The 8,313-nt window shown below is 38.7% G+C and overlaps 1 long non-coding RNA gene across 1 annotated transcript; it reads right to left on the bottom strand.

Moving 5' to 3' along the window:
• Window positions 1-965: 965 nt before the first annotated feature.
• Window positions 966-7,077, bottom strand: LOC138683974 (uncharacterized). Its single transcript, XR_011323465.1, has 2 exons — window positions 6,840-7,077; window positions 966-1,325 (listed from the first exon to the last, which is right to left on the bottom strand). It is a non-coding gene; the product is annotated as an uncharacterized lncRNA (long non-coding RNA).
• Between the last annotated feature and the right edge of the window lie 1,236 nt (window positions 7,078-8,313).

Genomic DNA, 8,313 nt, shown 5'->3' with positions numbered 1-8,313 from the left:
AGGACGTTCCCTCACTGCTGTGCTGTGAAGCTTTTGGGGCATGAATCTCCTGGATCTCAGTGTTATGTCCAGGCATCTTCTGAAGTCCAAGTTACTGAAGAAGGGACCTAGATCATTCCTGGGAAGGCAAGTGGGCATGAAAAATTACAGCAGGTCCCATTTCGGTCGAGGGAAGGGGCCTGTAGTGAAGAGCAGCAGGAGTATTGCAGGTCACCCACCTGGGTTCCTGGCTCAAATGTCAGGAAAGAGGCTGCAACCATTCTCCCTACATCATATTTTCTCTGCTAAACAGAGACTATTGCTACTTTCCCAAATGAATTTTTCAGCATTACACCGCTTACTGCTCCTTTTTACAAACGTAACATGCATGAAAATAACTGGGAGGATAAATAGGGAAAATGTAAGAAAAAGGTATGTTTTGAAAACTCTTCCAAGCAATATAACATGAGCTTAGTATTTTTATGTTGGAAGAATTAAGGTAGACACAAAATTTTTCCACAAAGAGGATGATGAGTTTGCAAAGGTGTTATTTTAGTCTTTGGTCATCGCAAGAGAAGCTAAAAGCCTTAAACAAATGATAGCACAGCATATGGTTGTATAGCCTGAGGAATACCGATATGCTCTTGCCACAAAGGCCCCACAGATCTGGGAATACATCAGACCATCTAAGGACCAGTGTCATTTCTATGGCCTTGACAATGTGGGAAGAGGCTGGTAGAAGTTGACTTTGGTAGACAATCACAAAAGCATCCTCCAAAACCAATGCTTAGAAAATGTGTTGGATTTTTGAGTATGGTAAACAGTGATCTGTGCGGGACTGATCATCTAGGAAGGGAGCAGATGGCACTGGGGAATCCTGGCAGAGACAAGATCCCATGCTAATGAGTCTTTCAAAAACAAGAAGGGGACTGGGAATGGGCAGATGGAGCAATGTAAATGCTGGAAGTAATATGGGCAAAGGGGGCTTCATTTTAATTACTAATTTTTTAATTGAAAGTATTACAAACAGGAATCAGGTGGGACAGGGCAGCTGTGAAAGGACATCTGGGACAGGATAAAGGATGGCAGAGATTTGGGAAGAAAAAGAGGGGCACTGTTTGTGAGGGCGCTTGACAGCACTGCATCATATCTGCCCAGGCCTGGAAGCCAGCTGGGGACTTCTCTCCTCTGCCTCGAAGACGCTTCACTTATCCCCTGGGTGAGTATCCTGGGCCAAGTGTAGATAGTGCCACTCTGACAATGCTTCTCTTCTGCATGTGTTACAGAGCAGTCAGTGCCATCCTCCGTGCAAGTGCTACGCACATGGTTTCTGTGCACTGCAGCCTCTGAAAAATAAGCACAGGAGAAAAGGTGAAGTTAGGATCATGTTCTCTTTATGCTTTTCAACTGCTCATGTTATTCAGATACTGCATTCCACATATTATTTATGCATTTGAAAATGCTCTATTTTAACACCTTGTTTAATACTCTGTAGAAATAACTTTCATTATTTATGTAGTATTTTACATACATGTAGTCCTTTACTTCCCATGTTTATTCAGAGTATTAAGCATTTTAAATCAAACATAGTGATCTGCTGTGTCAGCCACACTGACAGACATTAAAACTGAAATTTGTCATGTACTTAAAAAAACTGTAAGGTTTTTTTGACTTGTGACTGGAGAATAATCTTAAAAGATAGAAGGTGAATCAGGTCAAAATATGTTGGCGATCATAGACAACAAAGGGCTTTAACATGATCTTTCATGAGTTCTTAACTGAAATGTAGATGGCTCTAAAAATCAAGAAGCTTGTTAATATATCATGTATTTCTGTAGAGTTACACCTTGCTGCTCATTTTAAGAGTGTAAAATAAACACATTATAAAAATGGTGAATAACAGTAAAGTCTTTTTTTTTCTGAACCATGTTATTTTTCTCACTGCTCATAGTAAGTTTAAAATCAGAATAAGGTGATTTTTAGAACATCATTCTAATATGATTTCCATGAAGCAACATGTAGGCAGAGACTTCAGAACTCTGCAGTCGGCAGCAGTCATGCTGCTGATGGGTACCGCACACAGGCTGATGCATCTATAGATTTTTATAGACATATATAGATATGCACATACAGAAGGTAAGAGTGAGTCATAAGTTACAGTTACTGTTACTTTCTGAAGGGAGCCTTATGAATCAGTTATGACCATTTAAGCTAAAATTTTGACACAAGCAATTCCTTTTGCACCCACACAGTAGTGATAAGCATTTTCAGTCAGGAAGAGTAAAATTATGCTGATCCTTTGAATATCAATAGATACATAACAGTTTATTTCAGCCAGCGATGACGCCTGTTGTTGATGCTATCACCTTTGGCAGTAATACAGCATCTCTTTATTTAAAAATATTTGCATTTATCACACATGCAGTAAGAAGTAGCAATTCAGTTGCTGCAGGGTGACCCAGAGTTTGTGTCCTCAACTGAAACTCCTTTATAAAATATTTAAGCAGTTGCACTTAAGAGGGATAAATTCTTGGCCTCATTAAGGAGAGATTTGCAAATTACTCCAGTGAGGTCAAGATTTGCTTGGAGCCTACTATGTGAATGATGTGGTCAAATGGATGCAGTATGTTCTCTGCTATTTGATTTTGACTGAGTGTTGACATCTTGCTGTTCCACCACTTTCCAACCCATTAAGCCCAGGATATTACAAGAAGGACTGAGAGAAGAAAAAGTGAGAAGTATAAAGAAAGTTGCTGTCCAGTTTTCTCTGGATATTATAGTATATTCTGTGAAAAGTACAATGGAAGCAACATTTTCAAATAATTCTTGTTCCATCTTGACCCCCAAAGCACACACTTTGAAAACTAAACATAAACCAGCAAAGGACAGTTTTATTCACATACATGCAGAGTACATGTGGTCCTGGAAGAACAGACACACACAGGAGCTCATGTGCTCTCTAATCTCTTCTAGCTGGCTGTGGCATCCTGCCTGCATCCTTTGTCTTACACAAACACGCAAAGCATGGCTGTCAGCCCAGTAGGATTCATGCCTAGTTAGGTCCTACGGCTTAACTGCAGTTTTCAGAAGGGGCCATAAAAATTAAAGTGGCAGCCATAATACCATTGCATGAGATGGGAGTGCATCAGCTTTTCAGCCCTGATGCTACATGATGGACCACCAACTGCAATGGAAGTCATGTTTTTGTAAAAGTCCTTCACCAATTACTCATACTATTTACGAATCTATGAATTTGTCTGGAGTCAAGTCCCAGTTATTGCAAACAAAAATGCAAATATGTCTGCAATATAAAAATAATAAGTTTCCTTCCCTAAGGTGACTCTTCATCAAAATGTTTAGTAAAAAATCATTGTTTTTAAAAAGGGACCATCAGAAGTCTTCCGCTTACAGCAGCACCAGCTATACTAATTTTATTCCTGATTGGTGTTTATCTGACATATTTCTTAAAGACCTACAATGATACAGGTTTCATATCTTTCATATTCTGAACTTCCATTTAAAAGTTTTTCTTCTAACCTAAATATCCCTTGCACATTTGAAGCTTAATGTCTCCTCTCCAGACTAAATCCAAATGTCTCATTCATTTTCTCATTTTCATATTTTTTAGATGATTCATGTTTCTCTCCATTAGATTCCTGTATTCATCCATATATTTCTTGAAATTCAGCATACAAAACTAGAGAGTATGCTTGTCAGGACCTTGCAAATTGCAGTCCCAGAAAACCTACTAGATGAATGCCCCATTCCATCACTAAAACCATACATGAAACTCTTAACAGCAGTAGAGCCAACACAGATCTCTGAAATCCCACTTGATCCTTCCTTTCTTTTAGTAACCATTTTCTCTCCCCCAAAACTCCGTTTTGGTTATGATTGCCCAAGTACTTCTGCACTTACCTGCAATTCTGTGCAGATCATAACTCTCTAGCTTGCCTTTGGGATATTATGTGAGACAGTGACAAAACCTGTACTTAAAGTCTGTCATGGCTATCAGTTCTCACAAGTGCACAAGCCCAATTACAAGGGTTACAAGTCATAATTTTTAAAATTTCATGCTATCTGTTATTTATGACTTTGTTATGTTGTAGGTATTCCTGTGCTATTACTTGTTCCACCACTTTTCAGAAAAAAAATTCTCTGGAAGTCTAGCCTTCAGTTTGTAAAGAACACTTTCAAATTTCCTCTTACAGTTATAAATATTAAATACGCAAAACCTGCAAGACAATCAGTGGAAAGTTTATGGAAAACTAATAGCAAATCCTGATTTTACAGTGTTAGACTGTTCAACAATAGGGGATGCTCATAACTCTTGTTAACGATTAATTTCTTCAAAGCAGTCTTATTATTTTTGTTTATATTACAGAAATTGGCTTAATTGTTAATTTTTTTTTCAGGCATAGACCAAGTTTACTTGTGCAATTACACAGCTGCCACCATAGTCTTCCTTTGGTTAGAAAACCTTTTTTAGAACTGGATTTTATATGAAGCTGTTTTGGTTTTTTTTCGTGGTAATAGTTCTGTGTTCCTTTTAAGCCAAATTTACTTTGCTAACCAAAGAAAGACCTCATCCATATGAATTAAGAGTCACCTCAGAGATGTTATAAGGATAAATAACATTAACTCTTATTCACAGGGAACAGCAAAATACTCAGAGCAGCTACAGCAGGTAAATATGGTCTTTGGACTGCTTTTACAAAAAATTCTTTCACTAAACAGGTGACAATACAAGGACTATCCACATCCTTTCTAGGTCACATGAGGTGAAGGGTTTCTTAGTCAAAATCCACATCCCAGGTGAAGCAATAAAGTGGAAATTCAATAAACCTGTTTTTGACAAGACTGAGTTAATGTTGCCCTGACCAAACACCAGTGTCCCACTCACTCCACTTTTAGGGGCAAAAGAATCCCAATCTCAGCAGCATAAAGCAAAAAGGCATTAGAATTCAAAACCTACCAAGACAACATGAAAAGTTGCCTTTTATAGATAAAAAGGAAAAATGCAGGACTGATTTTATTTGGTTAAATTTCACTGGAGGAAATCCCTTTTTACTTCACTGCTCTGCCATTTACCTACTTTCTAGATGAGGAGATATTTACATTGACTCTGGTGAGAGTCCTTGTCTTATTTAAGTCTCCTAAGGGCTTTACAGTGTATTTACCTGTTTTTTCCACCTTCTTCTCCCTTCCTCCATTTTATTACTATATTTCTTCTACAGTATAATGCCATACACCATACCAATACAGTAATCAAGCTGCACTGTTCAGACCACTGTTTCTACTGAACCAAGGCTATGCTTGGATGAAGATTCCAGGAAATTCTGAATTCTGACATTTTCTCGGTAGTGAATTTGCAGCGGGCTTTTATAGACACTGGTTATTTTAGTCCTGCTCGTCTCTGGCCTTCCATCCTGATTGCTTAGCTTTAAGGTAGAATGAAGTTCATTCTCTGGCTGTCTGGTCTTTCTGCAGGCTGCAGAGGGGAGCCCTGCTAGGGGTGGTAATGTCGGCCCCAATGGAACAGGCTGTGCTTGTGGACGCTTGTCAGAAATGCCACAGAAGACTCAACGGAGAGCATTGTGCCTCCTCCCCTACCAGGAACTGAGACCCTTTTTTGGAAGCTGAGTACCAAGTGTGTTCCCTCACTTGATGGCCCAGACAGACCAACGGCAGAACCAGACAAGAGGTTATGCTGCAATCAACAGTCTAGAGGCATAGCTGTTTAATACTAAGCCATGTTTTTCTTGCTTTTCGTTTTCAGCACAGCTCTCCTGGAAAAGCTCTCTGTTGTGTCCGGGGACCTGTTTACTTTCTCATATAACAGATGCATGAAATTGCATGGATTAATGTGACTGATTCATGCTTTGGTTTTCCATATCTGTAATATTTGGTACATGCAGTACAATTCTGAAGAGAGTGAAAAATGAGAGTGGTAAGTGGGAATACCATGCTCCAGCACAGAGAGGGAGCAAAAAAGGCAATGGAAAGGAAAATCTTGCTATCAGTATTTATTTGGCACCAAGTGCTGAATTCTAATTGATAGCTAACATCTTTAATGACCATTGTCTTTAACTGCTGAGGACAAACATGATACTTTCATACTGTCACAAACAGGAAAATGCATGAAAAGGACTGAACTGAGAAACCTGTCAGTATCTTATGTAACCATCAAGATTAGCATTACTTAAACTATTTAACCTGTTTTTAGATCCTGTGTAATATTAGTAAAATCAAATGCATGAAACTTGTGACTGCAAATAAGATTTTAAAAAGCAAAAAGATTTTGTAGGAATAAGAAAAGTTTGGGTTTAGCGTAACTGATAATAGCTGGCACATGGCTATTCTGCCATTCACACTTGCCCGTCTTAAATCATTTCCCTATGATGGCTACAAAAGCATTAGTAATACATGACTGACAGCAGTCCTTCGGAAACCTCACGCTGGGCCCTGATACACTATAGATTGCTGTCAAGTACCCACTAGTCATCAAACATGTGTGAACTCTCTCTCTCTCTCTTTCAACTTCAATTCTAATACATCTAAGTAATTCAAAGAACCTAAACATCAGAGCAGGTAACTTAACAATGTCCTACCAAAGCCTCACTTTCAGAAATCCAGAGTGTAATGTGCAGAGACACAGCTATACTCATTAATTCAGCTAAGATCTCAGCTGCACTCATGCCAGGTTCAACAGCAATTCCCCTGCACATTAATGGGAATATTACTATGACTTATCGTAGAACTTGGGTTAAGGAGTAAATCGCTCTACAAAGTGCGAAGCAATTACGCTGGGAAGTCAGTCGGTTTGTACAAGCCAGAAAACAATGCAGATCTTTACTTACAGCAACCCAAAGGTCGTAGTCTGTATCAGATAAACATCTATGTGAGATTTTTGAAGCACTGAAATAAAAGCTCATCTTAAGTCTCTCTAAATCAGATGAAAAAGAAGATACCTGGTTACCCAGGTCAAAAAGAAAAGGCCTATGAACCAGTCAAATATTATCACAGCACAAGATCTCTCACACCAAGCAGAGAATGGTCCCCGTGCACACGGGAGGCTGCCACCTCCCCCTCCTTGCACAGAATCCATCGTAACACACTCCTGACACGCACCGTGGCCTTTTTTGGGGTCACGAGTTTGTGAAGTGCTAAATTCCTGCTACCCTTACTTGGCTTTGACACTGCCAGGCTGTTGATATACAATACCTGCTCCAGTACACTAGCTAGTCAGCATGGCACCAATCTTATCATTGCTTGTTTACTACAACCCTGGGGCAGGGTTTAGCTGGTTGCAAACATTTGTTTTCAGAAAACATTGGACAGATATGTCTGCCTCTCTGTATCCTTCCCTCTTTTCGTTTTTGGAAGTAAATGCTCCCTCCCTGGAAATTCAGTTTATGAGTGACTGAGAGTTTTTCTTGCTTGATTTGTCAAATGGGGCAGTTGCAGTTTCTCATTTTTTTGGACTTTACATCTCATGAGACTTAAAGATAGGTGATAATTTAAAGTTTATCTCCACATGAAAGGACTCCTGGAATATATCAGCAAACCTGAATGAACTCGCTCTCAGACACATAATGGGGAATCTCACTTCCGATAACACTATACAGAGCGATGCATGAAAATGTGGCAACATGACTTTAAGTCTAATTTTAGTAAGAAAGATGACTTTATTGCATTATTAATGCCCAGGTATATCTTACTGACAAGCAGTAACATCACACATAGTCTTATATTTGACTAAGGAGATAGTAATTTATAAAATAATGTTGGTACTGTGCCTTTAAGGTTTCTTCAAGTCCTCTGTTTTTGCTGCCAGTACTCAAATACTCTTGAAATATCTGTGGTGGGATGATTTGCTGTGCTTTGCCAGAGCAGGAAAAGAATTTGAAGAAGGCTTTTTGGCACAGATTCAAGATAAAAGCATGTTTCTTATATGCAGTATCTCGATTCCCTGAATGATTAACAAACCACATTTAGCATATGCTTCTGATGCTTTGAATATCTTCCCAAAGATGTGGTTGTAACATTTTTTTACACTCTTAGGAAATAATGAAGGAATTAAATCTAGTGAAATCTCCTGTATTGGATTCCTTAACTTTCAACAACATCAAACCTGTTCCCTTGCAATTTTGGATGTCTTGAAAAATGTAATTATGGCAACATATCTGAGAATAAGGTAAGAAATTCTAAGGGGAATACTACTAATACTATCATGAAAAACTTGCAGCTTTATTTTCAGTCACATTATATATTGTAATAAAGAGAACCATACATAATACACCAAGATTTTTACTTTACAAAAACAGTGTGACT

Source organism: Haliaeetus albicilla, chromosome Z (genome assembly GCF_947461875.1).
Source record: "Haliaeetus albicilla chromosome Z, bHalAlb1.1, whole genome shotgun sequence".
Taxonomy (NCBI): Eukaryota; Metazoa; Chordata; class Aves; order Accipitriformes; family Accipitridae; genus Haliaeetus; species Haliaeetus albicilla.
This window is presented reverse-complemented; position numbering and strand designations above follow the sequence as displayed.